This window comes from Protopterus annectens, chromosome 2.part1 (assembly GCF_019279795.1).
Source record: "Protopterus annectens isolate FY-2018-M chromosome 2.part1, PAN1.0, whole genome shotgun sequence".
In the NCBI taxonomy this organism is placed as follows: Eukaryota; Metazoa; Chordata; order Ceratodontiformes; family Protopteridae; genus Protopterus; species Protopterus annectens.
Genome location: NC_056729.1, coordinates 44,699,613 through 44,719,393, shown reverse-complemented (window position 1 = coordinate 44,719,393; position 19,781 = coordinate 44,699,613).

Sequence of the window (19,781 nt, the reverse complement as noted above, 5' to 3'; positions counted from 1 at the left end):
TACATTTATCAGCCATTTGCAGTTGTCTACCTTTGGATGCTCTTATAAACAGTTTCTGAAAGAGGTTTTACATACTCAGCCACCTAAACAGCAGGTGACACCTCTTTGGAATCTAAATTTTTGCCTGAAAAGCTAGCTCATGAGGCTGATTTGAGGTTCTTAACATGGAAGATAGTTTTACACATTGTTCTGATATCTGCTAGGAGAATATCTGAGTTACAGACTCTTATGGTGAAACATCTCGTCCTCATTTTTCACAAGGATATGGTTTCTTTGAGGACAAATCATGCATTTATAATTAAAGTTGACTCAAAGTTTATTTTGAGCCAATTTATTAATCTCCCCAAAGGAGAAATACATCTTCATTTTCTGGATGTACACAGGCAGCTCAGATACTATCTAGCCAAAACTCAACCTTTTAGGCAAGCTGACCAGCTTTCTTCTTTTATGAAAATAAGAGGAAAGGACAACCAATGAAAAAGTTGACTATTTTAGATGGCTGTCTCATGCCACTGCTTTTTGCTATACTCACCAGAATAAGTCACTTCCAGGCAGGGTTATAGCCCACTCTACAAGTGCAGTACCATCTTCAGTGGCTTTCTGGAAAGGGATGGACTGTAGAAGTATTCTAGAGGTGATTATTTTTAAAAGCACATACAGAGGACCAAAGTACTACAAATAGGGTTTCTTTCCTGGGTCCAGGACAAGCTTTGCAAGGACCTTGCTCCACGGGCTCCAGGCATCTTAGTTATTTACCTCTTTTTCTTTCCTGAGTAAGCTATGGTAATCCACCTATATAGCTTAGGCTGCTGCAAAAGTGATCTATCCACAAAAAGGCTAAAACTACTGATGAAGGTCATACTGACTGGATAAAAGTGCTTATCTTAATAAAATGACTTGAATCTTGGAATTGCACTTGGAATTTGTCCCGCATATAGTTTTTTTAGCCTTTTTGTGGATTATCTGGTTGGTTTCATCTTATTCTTATCTGTTTTGCAAAAGTGATCTATGCGTTGAACATAGCACAGTTGTATAAGTAAACTTACCATTACAAGTGTTCTAATAGATCATGATTGCAGTATCTGTCCCTCCCTCCAGCATTGTTTTTTTTTTTGCAAATATTTTTTCTTACTGTTGCCAGGATGTAATTGTTACTTAATCATACACATTTTACACTATACAGATGTATACTTACAAGTGAAATGAATAACTGTTTCCAGAAATCAATATAGAACCCAAGTATGTCGGGGGCTTTGTCCCCACACACCCCCATTGTGGGGGGCTGTACCCCCACACCCCCCTTACTATCTATTCTAACTCCAGGATTGCTCTACAGTGGGGAATAGGCCATATATCACTGTCAACGAAATGAGTGTCAGTGAAATGAAATTTCACTGAATTGGTCCTGCTGACTTGACTGTCAGTAAAATGAACTGTTGACGAAATGAAGGTGATCCATATATATATATATATATATATATATATATATATATATATATATATATATATATATATAAATATATATAGAGAGAGAGACACACACACACACACACACACACACACACACACACACACACAGACACACACACACTTACAAGTGCAGGGACATTTGTGTTTCTGCATCTGTATATCTTTATGCCAATTAACAGTGAGTTGAATCTTGCAGACTGCTCTAGCCCATGTGAAAACCGGCATAAGTAAATTTTGCCACTTAGGTATTTTGATCCATTGGCATTCTGGGGTGTATCACAGAATAACTTGGCTGAGTGCTCTGCAGTATGCCACCTTGTTGTAATCTGGTTTAATATGGTAAGATTTTCTGTATGAAAACCAATAACCCAGACTAGTTCTTTAGTTTCATGTGGGATTCCTCTATTTTGGGTGGAGCAGTGGTGCAGCGGTTGACATTGTTGCCTCACAACAAGAGGTTCTCCAGTCTGATTCTCGAATAGGGTGCCTTCTGTGCAGAGTCCGCATGTCCTTCATGCATTTCTGTGAGTTTTCTCTGGGTGTTCCAGTTTCTTCCTACATTCAAAAGACATGTGTCTGGATTGTTTCTCCTTATGCCTCTGCTGAAAATAGGCTCTGTCCTAGTTGGACTTTCCCGGTCTATAAATAAATAAAATTAAAAGTCTGAAGAATGCTGCTAAGAAGACCAACATTTCTGGTTGACTGCATGAAGGAAAAAAGCAGGTTCACTGTCTCCTGCAGTGTAACAACTTACACTGGGTAAAGAGAGAAAGAAAAAACCCTCTATGGAAAATACTAATTATAATGCAAAATGTCTGTTCTTTTTATCCATCAACATTTTGATTTACACCTAACTACTTTATCAAACCTGTGATCAGCCACCACTACCCACAGAGCTTACTAGGCAAGTGGGAGATGGAATTAGATTGCCAGGCCTTTCTTTCATATCACACACACACACACACACACACACACACACACACACACACACACACACACACACACACACACACACACACACACTGCTTGCCCACGTGTGGACAATTTAAAGTCACAAATCCACCTACCACATGTCTTTGAGATGTGGAAGGAAACTGGAGTTCCTGGAGAAAACCCACATGAACACAGCAAAGACATGTAGACTCCACATAGAAGGCAACCGAGTTGAGAATCAGACTGGACCGCCATATATTTATAGTGATAATACCAAATATAATGTAAAATGACCATTTTTAGTATAAGTCATAGATTTATAATACTGCTGTATATTCCTCAGGTCACAAGAACATAATTTAATCTGTTTGTTCTTTTTCCTTTACAGATGCAAAGGGTACATTTCCTATTTTATTGAAAGTCAAACCGGCTTTGGCACCTACAGCTCATGTCTTGGTCTATGCTGTGTTACCTGTTGGCAAGGTTGTGGCAGACAGCCATAAATTTAAGGTTTCTAAGTGCTTCAAAAACAAGGTATGAAGCAAGTAGTATATTGTACTGAATTCCTGGTTGGAATGTTTCAAGGTGCTTTCAGTTTGGTATGTCTGTGTTTTACAGGATGTTTTCAAGTGATATAATATTTGCTTAAATTCGTAAAGTGATTTTTCAAATTGAAAGGTATTTATCCTATGGAACGATATACCTTCTGAGGGCACAGACTCTAGTGCCCACAACAATAATGCCAAGAAATTTAAAAAATACTCATTAGTGGACTACAAATGGCAGTTAGTCATTCATTCATTCTTTCTTTCTCCAGTACCCACTTTGCACTCTTCTGGGTCATGGAGGAACAGGGTCTTGTCCCAGCACTCAGTGGGAGCAGGTGAAAAACTAATCCTGAAGCCCACAGAGAATGTGAGCACATGTACACACACAACTGTTTGAAGGCTTACCAGTTTATCTATAGCATGTCTTTGAACCGTGGAAGATTACTGGAGCACTCAGTGAAAATCTTTGTGGATATAAGAAGGGCATGCATATTTTACCCAGCAGACATGCCAGCTAGGAAATAAACTAGGGGAAACAAGTTCCAAAATATAACTGTTAATTGTTACAACAATATGCATATTTCCTAGTATTTTGGGTGGAGTGTGTGAACTGACTTAGCTCTACAAAAATGTCGAGCAAAAATTAAAAAACAAATATTGGACAGTCTGCCTAAAGTGTAGTTTTCCAGACAGCCTGATGACCCTAAAAAGGCAAATAGATTGTATAAAGTTCCTCAATCGTTTAAGTTTTTATACACTCCTTTCCAACCTGACCCAGCAAGATATAGCTTTAATTAATCCTACCGCTGCTAAATATTTGGTTAACTCTAATGCTACAGTTTCGGACAAGGAAGGGAAATAATTGATAAGTATGTGGAAAATAGAGTATGCTTCTGCAACTTTGACTTTCTGAATTTTGAATTGTCAGGCTCATATGTTAAAATTTATTCTGACTAATTGTGAAAGTATGAGGACATTTTGTTTGCATTTCTTCTTGTGATGAAAATTGTGCTTTACGTGGTTTAATTTCATCTTTTTTGCAGGTCACATCTCATTGTTTAAAGAGCAAGTGTATGATTTAGTTGATACTTCTTCAAGGGCTATGGCCACTGGTACTGTTTTAAGAAGGTCTGCATGGCTGCATTTTCAGAGCAATCCAGATGATGTGAAAAATAAAATGTTATATTTTCCCTTGCATAGAAATTAACTTATTGTCCCTCTGCTGTAGAGCTTATCAAAAGGTGTGATAAGAGGGGGACGCCTCCTTTTCCAGATTTTCTAAGGGATTCTCTAATCCCTCATCCAATTTTGGCAAGAAACAAAGTAAACACTCTCAGAAAAATGCTGGCAAACAGAAGTTTAAGAAAAAATGGCAAGGGGGTTCCAAAACAAATACAAGAATCCCCTAAAACCTAGAACAGTCCAACAAGTCAGAATGACTATTTAAGGGACTGTGTACCTCTCACCACTACCCTTGCAGTTCATTTTCCCTTCCAGAAAGTCTGGATATCCACTTCTCCCTTTGACAAAGAGTAGTATCAGACAAATGGGTTCCACCAAGGTTACAGATGACAGAAGGAAGAAATTATTCCTTTCTAGTGGTAATTCTTCATCTACCAATCAGACTCCTTTCTTCCCCCTGTCCTTCCACACATGTTGCACAAGGGAGTGATAGATCCAGTTCCTCATGGTCAGAAATCTTTTTATTCAAGGTTGTTTTTTGGTGCCAAAGAAATAAAATGTTTGGAGACCAGTTCAGGATCTTTCTTTCCTAAACCAATTTATGATACTCCCAAGTTCAAAACGCTGTCACTTCACAACCGGTTACCCCTTCTTCTTCATTTAAGTTCCCTTGTAACACTAGATTTAAAAAATGCTTATCATCACATATCTGTTCATCTAGACTTCAGGTGTTTCTTAAAGTTTTGTTTATCTGGATCACATTATCAGTTCTCTCATTTACCTTTTGGACTACTCACTGCACCAAGAGTGTTCACAAAGTGTCTAGCTCTAGTTATAGCTCATTTCAGGCTAAAGGTTATCCACAGTTTTCCATACTTAGACAACTTGCTTATCTTTGAGAGTATTTTTCAAATTGTCAGCAATCTTTCACTTGGATGAGAGATCTCTTACACTAGCTGGAATTCTAAGAGAACTTTCAAAAGTCTTTTTTGCCCCCATCACACAGGATAGTGTTGCTGGTGTGTTTGCTAGACACCTTAATTCAAAGAGCTTTTTTATTTTTCCACAGGAAAAAATAGAGCTATATTTAGATTTATTTCTAGGATTTTCTACGCAGACTTAGATCACTTTGATTAATACCTCAAGATTTTAGGTCTCATGGCACTATGAGTCTCATGATACTCCTGACAAGACTCCATGTGAGAAAGATGCAATAATATCTAAAGTTTCTCTGGTTCTGGCATCAGCACCCATTATCTATTAAAATCACATTGGTGGAGACAGTAAATTTCCCTAAATCCAGGTACCACACCCCCTGCTCCAAAGCAGTCAGTCACCACAAACACCTCATTCTTTGCTTGAGAAGCAGATTCAGGAGGGATAAAAGTGCAAGGTGTTTAGGACACCAAGAACAGACACAAGCACACACATAAATATAAAAGAGATGTTTGCTATGATTGATGCACTCAACTCTCTGAATCATTTTTGGTCCCCTGGACCTTTTCAAGTTGTTACAGACAATACCACAGTTGTGTGATACATCATGAAGTAAGGGGAAACCAGGTTTTACCTCCTTTGCAGACTAATCATGCTAAAATGGACTAGAATGAAAGAATGCATTGTTATGGTAAGTACATAACTAGCATTTTCTCAGCCTGTCAGAAAATACTATGAGCTTTTACAGATAGAATTTCCAGAACATTCACCCATCTTTTAAGTGTAATCTGCTTTGGAAGATGTGTGTGTGTGTGTGTGTGTGTGTGTGTGTGTGTGTGTGTGTGTGTGTGTGTGTGTGTGTGTGTGTGTATGTGTGTCTCTGCTGCTTGCCTGCAAGGATAGAGCTTCACAGCACAGTCTCACTCTACAGGCATCCTACATCCTGTCAGAGCAAAAAATGTGTCATAGACAAGCTAAAATGGACCAGGGCAGACCATCAAGAATGAAACTGGATCTGGGGACTTCCAAGAATTGATCCATCTGTGGGGAGTTCCTTAAGTATGCCCTTTGCCTCCTCTCTGAAAAATCAGTTGGCAGAATTATGCACCAGGACTCCATGCAAGGGCTGGAAGGCAGATGCATTTTATTTTCCTTGGACAGGAATGTTCCTGTAGGCTTTTCCGCCTTTTCCTCTAATATCCCAGGTATTTTGAAGATTCAGAAGGAATTCCCCAAGATCATTCTGGTGACTGTCTTATGGCCCAGGCAACAGTGGTTCTCCCTTTTTTTGGAAATGGCCAGGGCGATTACCACAAGCTTACTTTCACACAAGAACAGGGGTGTTTGTTAGACCCTGACCCGTCAACTTTAACTGACAGCCTGGATGATAAGGTCTTAATTCCTTTTAGGCACCTATTTACTGAGGACCTGCAGCATGTACTAATGGGGCAAGAAATGCTGCTATTAGGACTGGGTAGTGGCATAGTGGTTAGTGTTTTCACCTCACAGCAAGAAGTTCTCTAGATAGATTCTTGTCTGGAGTTCTTTCTGTGCGGAGTCTGCATGTCCTTCGTGTGGGTTTCCTCCAGGTGGTCCTGTTTCCTCCCACATTACAAAGACATGCATTTGGAGTATTTCTTCCCAGGCCTCTGCTGAAAACTGGCTCATTCCAAATCGGACTTTCCCAGTAAACAAATGTTAAATAAATAAAATAAAAAATAAATATTAGAAAATCATATATTAGCAAAGGGAAAAGGTTTTCTAGTTAGTGACAACAACATAACCAACACCCATTCTGGGCTAGTGTTTTTCTGGTTTTACAACATTTTTGTAAGTTTCTAACCTTTGGCCTTTCTTACTCCTCCATCAACGTTCATTTATTGGCCATTTTAGCATGCCTGCATATGGATCCTTGTCTTTTAATGCATTGACTAGTCAAAATGTTTTTGAAAGGGATTTCGCAGGTGACCATTTGAAATGTTGTAACTTGCTAGAATAAGTACTGAAATAAAGAGACTGAATGTCTGAAAAATGTATTTACATATACTAAGTTAGAGATGACCATTTCTGATTGAGGATCATGGACAGGAGGCGCTCCACAAGTCTATGCAGTTTTAAACTGCATAGACTGCCCTGAAGGCTGCAGGTCGAACTGCAATGTGGGCAGTCAGGGAAGGGGAAGAGATGTTGTTTGAGTTTTGCTGCGGCCTGCAGGTAAGGATCTGGATTGGAGTGAGTTCATCGACGGCAGGGTCGGGTCAGGATTTACTTACTGGATGTATGGTGGCTGCAGTCTCAGCCGGGATTTACGTCTGGATGTATGGTGGTTTTATGGACAGAGATTTACTACAGGACCAGGTAAGTGTGTGTGTGGTTTTGCATTTACTACAGGACATGGGTGTGTGTGTGTGTGTGTGTGTGTGTGTGTGTAAATGCCTCAGGTGGGATGTACTGGTGATTAGACTCATGGTGGTGTGGTAGGGGAATACCAGGCTTGAACCCTGTACCTTGTATGCAGGTGTTAAAGACCTGAATTTATATTTGATCTGATCTATTCCTCATAATATCTGTGGTTTTAAATATTGCAATGCTTGAAATTTGATGGTGCAGTGGTAGCATTGATGCCTCATAGCTATAGGTTCTTGGGTTTGGTTCTTGGCTGGCGGGGGTCTGTATCTTCTCCCTGTGTTTGTGTGGGTTTGCTTTTGTGTCCTCCCATGTTACAAAGACATGTCTGCATTATTTCTTCCTGGGCCTCTGCTGAGAATTGTTTTTTTTTTGTTCCAAACCAAACTGTCCTGATTAACAAATGTTAAATAAAATTGACAGGCATTTGAATTTCAGACTTCAGGTTTCTGAATGTTTAACTCCTTGCATATTTGATGGTGCAGTGGTAGTATTGTTGCCTCACAGCTATAGGTTTTATGGTTTGATTCTTGGCTGGGGTGCCTTCTGTGTGGAGTTTGCATCTCCTCCCTGTGTTTGTGTGGATTTGCTCTGGTGCCCTGTCATTTTACAAAGCTCTGCTGAAAATTGTTTTTGTTCTGTCAGCAGTAAAATTGACAGGCATTTGAATTTCAGACTTCATGTTCTTCAGAATACATAGTAACACAACCTTTTTTTCTAGCAATTTTCTAAGTTTATAAGATGAATATTTTAAATTTGTTTTGGGACTGTATTCCCCATTATTGGCTTCGTCCAGGTTTTTGTGCTAAGGTTGACCGCTATGGCAAGAACTGAATTCACTGAATATGTTTGAGGGCTGTATCCCCTCATTACTGAGTTTGTCCAGGTGTTTTGTACTAAGAGGTTGACAGCTATGGTGAGAACTGAATTCACTAAATGATAGCCATTTAAGTTTCAGTCTTCCTCTCTTTTACAAAGCAGCTGATGTGGCGTAGTGGTATGTTACTCTGACTGTTTTGCTCAGGGACTTTGGCAGTAAAATGTATGGTGGTAACACAACATTTTATTCTAGCAACTTTCCAAGATTATACAAGCAATGTTTAATGTGTCCCTGGCCCCAAATTCATTTTGGCTTTTTCATTTTCTTGTGCTGTGAAGTTGAGATGCAGTTGAGTATTGAGTAGATTTTACAAGGAGCTGAGAGCTGCAGGGGAACAGAAGTTTAGTGCTTTGCCTTGTTAATATTATAGCACAACAGGTTGTGTACTTGCTTTTGATGCAGAAGGCTGTGGGTTCTACTCTCACAAAGGTAGATGAGAATGTTCTCCTTGGTGAAGATACTAACTATGAGTCTCTTATCAGTTTGCCATCCATTTCATCTTGCAATATTATTACTAGCTTATCATATTTTAATGTAATATAGGCAATTTATTCCTGAGGGGCAACAGACACTTTATTTTTCGATGAAACCATGAAATATAAAGGTGATTGCTAGCAGCAACCTCTTCATTAGTTACAGATTTCTTTAATGTGGAATTATTTAGATGACTTTTACTTCAGAGATTGTGCATATTTACTGATAATGGTGGACTGTAGAATTGTGCATATTTACTAATAATGGTGGACTGTGGAAGTCTGAGTAGACTTTTTTATGATAAATGTTCCCAACTGGGCAGTTTTGCCATTATGGGTGCATACATTTTGTTTCATTGCTTACTGGAAAAATGTTCAAAACAAATTTAAAACACCCTATAACAACTGTACTGTATTGTACAAGGAATATAATTTTAGTACAATGAGGAAGGTGTATCAAAGAGCACATGTATGTTTCATATGTGATAATCTTTATCTGCCACTGGCAAAATGTATTTTCTTTGAATGTGGGTTTCAATGCTGTTTCAATGAATGTGAGTTTCAAGGGCAGAGAAGGTTTAATGCTAAGTTTTCATTGTGAGACTGCATTGCTTTGTTTAGCAGATGACTTAGTGTTTGTGCTGTAAAATACAAAATAAAACTTTCAAATGAAGTCCAACTCATCATCCAGTATGCACATTAGTGTTTATGGTAAATGGGGTTCATTGGAATGGCTGCAGAGGCTCCATTCAACCATGATTTTGTCAGGGGAAGGGCAGCAAACTCAGACAGGCCCAGCTGAACTATACCTCCCAACTGTCCAGATTTTCAAAGAATGAATAGATTTTTGCTTCTTATTTTGGTTTGTTCTTCATAAAATTTGTAGTTTTCTGGCAAATCATTTAGGAATTAAGTCACTAAATAATGATACACTGAGTTTCAGACTTCATAACCTTCAGAAAAATGTATGTTAAAGTAAGAGCTGTTCTATCAACTGTCTCAATTTATACAAGAGCAATTTTTAGTACTGTTTATATGTGCCCCCAATATATTTGGCCTTGTTCAGATTTACTGCATTAACAGGCTGAGAGGTACATGCAAATAAATTGCTTTATAGAATTAAGCATAGCCAACCTCTCAACTGTCCCCGATTTTTGGCTCAAAATGTTGCTCTTCCCCTAATAATCCCTCCAAAATAGCAATTTTGGAAGAAAACATGGAGGGTTTACAATTAAGAAATAACTGTAATAATCAAAGTTATAGATTACTTAGTTGAAATGCATGTAGATTATTTTATTTTGTCAGCTGCTCAAGGTAGCAGTACTAATATTAAAGTGTCCCTTCCTTGGCAGGTTCCCATCTGTATTGTGTGTCTAATTTATATTTTTGCATCACATTTTTGGTCCATTTTTCATAAAATTGTGTGTTTTGGCAAATTAGTGACAAATCACTAAAGACTGAAGTTAGAAAATGACAGACATTTGAGTTTCAGATTTTATACCCTTTAGAAAATTCATACTAATGCAAGACCTTATTCTATTATCTTTCTAAGTTTATTAGAGCAGTATTTAAAAATTGGCCCCATGTAGTGACTCTGGATGTGTCCAAGCAAGGCAAGGAGTAGTTGTGTCTACCTTGGATGTGGAGGACACACTGCATAAGTACTACAGTGGCTTTTCATCTGTCCTTGATTTTTCAGAATGGTCTGGTTTCTGTCATAGGTTCATAGGTTCATAGGTTCATAGGTTCATACTAGGCTATCTGCCCAAGGGCATTTATAAGCCTAGCCCATAGTTATGTGGCTTTCACTTCCCCCTTTTGAATTTTAAAACTATGCCTATCATTTTGCTGTGCCTCTGTCAAGCAGTGGCGGCTGAAGTAATCTGGGGGGTATATCTGCTCTCTCCCATCCATTGGTCAAGATTCGTGCTCTGCCTCACATGTACAGGATTTTTTTTCCACAGCATAGGGAGTCTCTGGGTGATGAATCTGTCCCTTTTTGAGACCCTTTATCCTTTTGGTGAGGAACTTTGGGGCCTTTCAAGCTGCAGCAGGTGTCTGGTCAGATACATTCGAGCAGGGCATTGTACTCATCATAGGTCTAAATAAGTGAGTATACAGGGGGGGCCGACTCCCTTGATCTAGATGTGAATCCCTTCATGATCAGGTGGGTGATATAGAAGGAGGCTACTGTCAACCTGGGTCCCCAGATCTCTGATGACTTTTTCTGTGCTCAGTGGATTGCCACCTATATGGTAGCTAGGGGTAGCCTTGTTTTTCCCAAAGGGTATGACTATGCAACTTCAGGCCATGGCTCTGGCACCAGTTATCCATTTCTGTGAGGCCCTTCTGGAGGATATCTGTGTCAGATGTGTTTTCACTATGGCGCCCCCAGTGCAGTCATCTCTGCAAACTGTGTCGCATAACCCTCCTGTGTTTGCTTGTACTTCAAAAGTAGATGCCGAACAAGAGTGGACCCAGGGCTGAGCCCTGTGGGACACCACTTGTGACAGGCTTTGAGTCTGACATGGCTCCAGCAACTCTGACCCTGTGGGTTCTGTCACTTAGCCAGTTTGCAACCCATCTTGTGATGTATGGGTTTACATTCAAGCTGATGAGTTTTTCGATGATACCTGAGTGGGGTATTGTGTGCCGGCCTTTGCCAGGTCGAGGTAGGCCTCATCAATGGCCTTGGTGACTGTCTCGAAAAAGTCAACCAAGTTTAAGAGGCAGGATCTGCCTTTGACAAAGCCAAACTGAGTTGGATCCAAAGTCTGCAAGTTCCTATGTATTTATTTATGAGTTCCATTATGATCCTCTCCATGGCTTTGCAGATAAGGCTTGTCAAGCTAATGGGGTAATTTCCAGGTCTGTGGGAGCACCCCCTTTATGAAGTGGGACCACAGTCGTCGGCGCCCCTCCTTGGGAGTCGGTGATCCCTGAGGTGAGGTGAAATTAACAGCTAACAGCTGTAACTGTGGGTTTAATTCCTCATTGAGTTCATGAAGCACACAGCCGGGATACCATCTGGTCCCATGGATGCTGTGTTTTTGCCTTAGTGAGGGCAGTTCTCACCTGGGCGGAGATGTTTTCTCCTTTTGGGGAGGGGAGAAGTTTGCACTGAACCTGTCAGCCAGTATGTTCATATCTGGGAGTTTCGTCCTAGGTTTCTAACATAGCTAAAGAAGGCCTTATGATTCTCTTTAGAGTTTTTACTTATAATGATCAAAGGTGTCTTACCTTTCAAGGATTTTGCTCTATCTTGTAGTAGCTTCCTCCTTTTGTTGTAGAGCTTGTTTATGGCTGGGGTCCACCAGACTGGGCGCTTGCCTTTGGTACAGAGAGTCTTAGTTTTGTTTGGGATTGCCTGATCCATGCAGTCCTGTAGGTGCTGGTAGAAGGCATTTGTAAGTGATTCAGCGGTTTGAGTAATGTTTACCACTGGCTCATTTTGTTTCAGGTGGGGGCGGGATGAGGACCTTATGATCTGATCTCACCAGTGAGGGATGGTGACTAGTTGTTCCATGGCATTTGAGTTTATGAACTCCAGGAATCTTTGGGTTAGAGTGTTCGGGCTTGAGTAGTGTTCCCAGTCTATATTAGGGTAGTTAAAGTCACCTAGTATGATGGTGTTTGGAGATACATTTATCCCTCCAATGTTTTCAGGAAGGCCATGTGAGGTTCCTGAGTTTGAGATTCTTGGTGTTGTCCGGATTTGGGGCGCGGAGCATGATATGAGGTGAAACCTGTTAGTGCTGGGGTGCTCTCAGGAGCCTTGAACCAGGTTTCTGTCACAGCACAGACATCGATGTTCTCCATATTGAGAAGGGCCTCGAAAAGCGGCATCTTGAGATTGAGACTTCTGGCATTGAGCAGCATTAGGTGGTAGGTTTAGAATTTGAGCCTTGGTGACAGGTGCAAGCCGTCCCTTGCAGCAGAGCGCGGCGGTTCCAGCATGTCATCTGATCATCTTATCACTGTATTGTGGCATCATTCTAGGTGAAGGTAGGATACTGCTCAAGGTCAGGGTCATACCTGCCTGGGCTACATAATCGACAATGACTGAGTCACTTGTACCTGCTGTTGAGAGACCTGGACAGGCAGCTTACTGTGACCTTCTCTTTACTCAGTCTGGTGAGCGGGACGTCAGTGTGTCTGACTATGGAATCACCAATGACAAGTGTGTCTGGCATTTTGTTTGGCCTTAAGGGCTGTGACTGTTTGACACTCTGACTGTGTGGTCTATGTGTTGCATGTGTTGGGTCGTGAGGTGGTAGTTGTTTGGGTGTCTGCTTTGGTGGCCTCTGCTGTTTTGGTAAATTTTTGATCAGGGCCTCCGAGTATGTCTTTGTGTGAGTATGTGTATGATTTGAAATTGTGATGTGATGAAAAGCCACTGTAGTACTTATGCAGTGTGTCCTCCACATTTGGACACATCCAGAGTCACTACATGAGTCATATTTTTGTACTGTTGATTTATGCTTATTACTCAGATTTATGATTATTACTGTGTTTAAGTAGCAATGCTTTAATGACCATAAGGTAAGCTTGTCTGAGATCATAAGATGCAAGTAAGCTTTAATAAGCATATTGTTAAAGAATAAGCATACTGTTAAAGAATTGCCAACATTGAAAGCCTTTCTGTTGTTGCCATGCAGAGAATACTTGACTAGATAATGTATAAGCCTTGGGTATTAAAGGACAGGATTCCATTATTTTAAAAAGCTCATTACACTTGTTGGAGACTTCCAGTCATCTCTACAGACTTTACCCTTAAACTAAACAGAATGGCAATCATGTGTGGTCCATAACCTGTACAGTAATCCTTTAAGCAGTGTATCTTGAGCTTGTTTCTTGTTTGCTTTTCATTTTTTACTTTGATCATGTTTTCCCCATGAAACAAGTTGTCAGGCAGCAGATCATTTTTGGATAACTACAATGCAAGGAGAAGTGGTTTGAGTTGAGTGCTTCTGGTTTTTCTTATACTTGATTTTGACTGGCATTCCAGTAATGTATTTAAAAGTAATTTATTTTTCATGTCTCACAACCTTTATTCTTCTACACTTATTTTTGTCTTGATTGGACTTTCATAATGATGGTTTGCCACCCATTCAGCTGTCTTGACCATTTCCTGGAATATTACTTTTCTCTGAGCTATGGCAGTCTTGGAGTTGGTATAGAAGCAACATCAAACACAACCTCCTCTCCAACACTCAGCACGGTTTAAGGACCAACCACATTACTGCTACTGCCCTCCTCAACTTCCCCAACATACTAAACCATTGTAGAAATGAGGGCAACCTTGTTTCTTCACTTTTCCTTGACATTTCCAAAGCATTTGACACAGCGTCCCACCAAAAGCTCTTCTCTAAACATACAACACTAGGCCTCACTTACCTCTCTTTCTCCCGGTTTCACAGTTATTTATGCAATCATCAGCAGGCAACTAAATGGCAAAAAAAACATTCAGCATTTCAACCAGTCTCTCCTGGTGTTCCCCAAGTGTCAGTACTCGGTCCCCTTCTATTTAATATTTTCATAAATAAACTTCATATCTCTACAACACTTGCAATTGTACAATATGCCAGTGATTCAACCCTTATTGGCTCTGCCCCATCCATATAAATTACAGGAAATCACTCAAAAAAATCATTCGCTGACATTATAATGTGGCTAAAAAATTCTAACTTGCTGCTTAATGCCAAAAAAAAAAAAATGCTGTTTACTCCAAACAAGACTTTAATCAGAAACACAAATTTCATATCACCTATAGTAATAACAGAAAAATAGAAGCCATAAGCCAAATTAAACTACTCAGAATCATAATAGATGACAACCTCAAATTTGATCACCACATAGTTCATTCCATCAAGAAAACTCACCAAAAACTTGGCTCCCAATATAAAGCCAAACGCTACCTGACAGATCAAGCAAGGAACCTCCTTCCTCCTCTGTTATATGCTTCCCATATTTTTACAGATATCATCACTATGTATAAAACTAAACTAGCCTCCTGCTACTACAAAATAGCTATATTTGCAAACAACCAATCTTATAAAACATATCACTGCCTTTCATTAAAACAACTAAAGTGGCTTGAACTCCCATACCAGTTGACATACAACTATTCACTGTTCATCAACCTATTGTACTTTCCAGACAAATACCCAACATTACAAAATGCTCTGTTGTACTATTCACCCACTAGAGACCTTTGTGCTAGTGATAAACTTATACTACGTATCGCTAAGACATTCAACACTGCTCCACTCTTATAATGTGTCGAAGCTCTGGAATGAAATCCCCATACAGTTAAAACAGACAGAAGACTTAAATAGCTTCATAACTTTGCTTAAACAACACCTTTGCCAAAGCTGGCTCTGTTCTTCCTGATGAACTAGCTAGCTTTACTCAGATTACTTTTCTCTGAATCCGACTCTCTTACAGCCACTGATCTTCCCAGTCGTTTTGTACCTTATTGCTCCTCATATTGCAGTCATTTCCTGGACTCTTACTTTTCCTCTTCTCACATCGTACTGCTAACAACAATTCTTCCTCTGTCCGTTACTCTTCCTGCTCATTTCCATAACATCTCCTTTCATATCTCTTTTATCAGTTTTTATACTACATCCTTCTTGTCTGTCTACAAATTATTACTAAACTCAAAAACATCCCAGTATGAACTTTTTCCTGCATCATGCTATAAGTACATTAACTGTTACTGTATGTTCTTTCTCTATTGAATAATTAGCCAATTTATGTTAATTTCTCTCTTGATTTTTTTTGTGTTAAAATGCTATGTTCATGAAAGGAATATTTAAACACAATAAGCCCTTGGATAGATGTTATTAAAGCAATTATAAATGCACATAATGCATAACTTATATGTGGAGCTTTTCTTCCCAGACCTTTGCTGAAAATGGGTTTTGCCCAGTCCGACTTTTCACCGTCAACAAAGATAAATAAATAAATACATTTATATATAAGTTTAGGGGGTCTGGGGAGCTTGTTCATCACATTGGTAGTGAAGGGGGCTTGCTCTCCTGCAAAAAAAGAAGTTTGAAGGAGAAAAGTAATCTTTGAGATTCACTTTTTTCCTGGCTTTTCAGTCTTTCCTTTCGGCTTGTCATCACTCTGCATTTTGAGTGCTGGCATTTTAATAGGTAGTGACTTTTGTAAAAGAGACCTCCAAGAAAACTAGTGGCGCCTCCTTGGTATCTTAATTTTGTGTTAGCAAAGCTAACACTTTTGAAGCAACTCATCTGCCTGACTTGAGGTTCTTAACCTTGAAAACTGTTTTATTGATTGCTCTGTTCCCTGCAGAAGAGTATCTGAGTTGAAAACTCTTATGATGGGTCAACCCCATCTACTTTTCCACATGGACATGGTTTCTTTGAGAACTAATCCTTCTTTTATGCCTAAAGTGGTATCTGAGTTTACCTTAAGCCAAACTGTCCATCTCTATCTTTTCTTTCTTGAACTTAAAAATGAGGGAGTCCACAGACAATTCAGGTACTATCTTGACAGGACCAAATCTTTGAAGTCTTCAGATCAGTTATTCATTTCTTGTGAATGTAAGAAGAGAAGAGAAGACAACCTGGGTCAAAACAGACTGTTTCCAAATGGTTGCCTCGGGCTGGTACCTTTTGTCATTTTCACCACATCAAAACTATTCCAGGCAGGGTCAAGACCCACTCTACCAGGTTCTTGGCTTCTTCTTTGGCTTTTGGAAAAGATTGAAATCCAGAAGTATTCTAGAAGCAACAACATGGTCCTCTGCCTCTTTACACACCTTGATAAAGCACTACAAGCTAGATTCCTTCTCCAGGTCTTGGTCAGGCTTTGCTAGGACCATTCTCCAGATGCTCCTGGACCTTCTCCTTCCACCTTCCAGTTGCTCTAAGCTATGGTAATCTACCCATATATCTTAAGCTAATGCAGCAAGGATTGATATGAAGAACATAGTACTGTTGTGTAAGTAAAGTTACTATACAAGTAGATATTAGAATGATCCCTACTACAGTAGCCATTCACTCCCTCCATCCCCTTTTTTATTGGTGATTTTTATGTCTGGCTGTGGACATTCATTTTTTTTGTTGATCCTAGCAATGTCCTCCCTGGGCTCAGCCTCCATCTCACAGTTGACATGGAAGCTCTGCAGGGCTTGGTACTCAAACATGTGTTTTAAGTCAGCTCAGCTTGAGATGAGTAATGATTTGGGAGTGTGGAAAGGACCCCAAAGCTTTAGAAGCTGGCTGGTTCTTATACCTTATGCAGAATATAGCCCAAGTACCTTAAGCTACTGCAGCAATGATCATTCAAACATCTACTGTTATGGTATATTTACTTGCACAACTGCATTGATACAAATTATAATGTTTTAATAACCTGAGTGAATGACGATGGAATACTGATACAGTGAAATAATTTTGAAGAAGCCTTTTCGTTTTTGAGGAAGATGTTAAGGTTTTTTTTTTTTTTTTTTTTTGTGCAATCCTCTGACAACTGAGCTTACCCCACCACAGCAACTTTATTGTCCCTTTTATCTCTCATGAGAAAGGGCCCTACTGGTCATTTGTCACCCTCCTTCTAACATCCCTCACTCCTCAGAAAATATTGCTACCTCATTCACACACACCAAACCCAAACCATACTATCACTACTAAACAACCAAACTCCCCTCCTCCCCACACCTTCAACTACCTTCTCTTTTCTCCTGTACCTACCTCCAACATAAAAACTATTAACTAAACTTAAACCCACCAAATTAGCAGCAGACAACCTCCCAAGTACCTACAAATATCCATCTTGATTAACCCGATCTCTGTCAGGAAAGTTACGCTCCCATTGTGGAAAGTCTCACATATAATTCCCCCTCCACAAAACCCTCTGCAGAACAGAACTAACCAATATAGCCCATAGCTATTTCTCTCTCTCCACTCTCCAAAGATGAGAGCATATGCCCCTCACCCTACCTCCCACACTACCTCCTCCTTAACCCTATCCTCCTTTTCAGTACGGTTTTGGTTTCCCACCAAACCATAGCACCACTACTTCCTTACTCTCTCCTATAGCAACAATCAACAAACAAACTTCCTCTTTCTCTCCTCTCCTCTACCTATTTAAGGTCCCTACATGGTCCCATCTCTGTCTGGCCCAAACATCCTCAAAATCTCATCCTCTCTACAATCAGTCACTAACTGGTTTTAGAGTTACCTGTCTGACCGCCAACAATCCGCCCTATGCAGAAACTACCTGTGATCCATCCTTGGACCCCTACTTCTCTCTGTTTACACCATATCTCTAGCCTCTGCCCAAACATGGCACGCAAACTGCAAAAAGTCACACAGGAAGCCTTTCCTCTGTTGGAAACATGGTTATCCCATGCCCATTAATACTCAACAAAAAACAACTAACTACTATATTCATCTCCCACCAAACATACTCAAAACAACTCTCACTTCTTTAACATGTAGCAAAAAAAAGAACACCACTATATATACATTGAACACACAATTGCTATAGATAGAATAGGAAATAGACAATAAAAATTTGACATTCCATACATGCAGCAACAATATGTTCCCTGGGAGCAAGGACTGTGTGGAGTGGGAGTGTTGACATCATCCATAAGGAAGCTCAGAGTTTTTTTTTTCTTTGAGGCCCTACCTTCCCTGTGCAGGCTTACTGGCAAAATAGTTGGCATGCAGTGAACCTTTGCAATATAGTAACACCTCCAAGTCATGTGATCAGTTAACCCTCCTCCTTGTAGATGGTACTCTTTTGTGATCCCTGATCTCCTCAAGTGATTCTACCATGAGAGTGTGGCCTGAGCATATTCCCCTGCTCCAGAAGATAGGCGAACAGGCTTAGTTCTCAGTATTCCTCTCCTTACATATGACATTTCAAATGCTTCCCAACCCACTAGTTAAACTCGGGTCACCTGGCTTGTAGTCATAGCTTTATCCATATACATCAACAGACCTGAAAACAAGACCTAGGGATGAAACTGAAAACATAAAGCGTTAAGTTTAAGAAGCACTTTCTTGTAGGAGTTGTGGATTCTTAAAACTGCCGAGCAACAGAACTCCAAGGTGCAGGCATATTAAGGCAGTTGAAAAGTGCAAAACAATGCATCAGCAGTACAGTAGAGATTACACTGCACAATAGTTATATAGTGATTAACCCAGTGGCTCTGCCTACAGCATTCCTTAGGGAATAATATCTGATGGATAAAAGTGGCATTGGTCAATGAACAGTGTCTGTTTTCCTGATTTGCTTTGTTTTATGAATATTCTTTGTAGATAGTTATTACAGGAAAACTTATCCCTTGTTCTGAAGCTCACACAGAAATTATGTTTTCACTAAAAACATATGTGGACTTAAGAAAGTAAAGTATAAGAACTTATTTTTTCCATTTATTATTTGAATTCATTCTATCTTGTCACCATGCACCTTGATAATGTTAACAAAATTTTCTTTTTATATTATCATTTTATTAAGTCCTACTTATTTCGTACTGAGTTGTATACATGTAACTGGCAGTGAACATGGCCATATATGAAAAAATGTCTGTCTGTCTGTCTCTCTGAATCATATATATCATATCAGAAAATAAGTTAGTTTAGTAAGTAAAATTTATGCAGAATGTCTCAAAGCTTAAGCTAGCATAGGAGAGACTGTATTACTTAAAATATAAGGACATCTAGGGAAGATCACCTGATTGCTTCAGAAAGCTGGTTGTCCTCTACATTAAGTCCTCCTTTATTGTTAATTTTGGTGTATTGAAGCAGATATTTTTATGATTTAACTTATTAAACATAAATCTAAAGTTTAAGTCTAGAGACTGTGTAGTACTTTAATTAGAAAAGTTTTTGAAATGTCAGATAATGAGGCATCTGTAGTGGTAGAAGAAGACACTATGTTTGATTGCATGGCTGCAGGCTTGAGTGA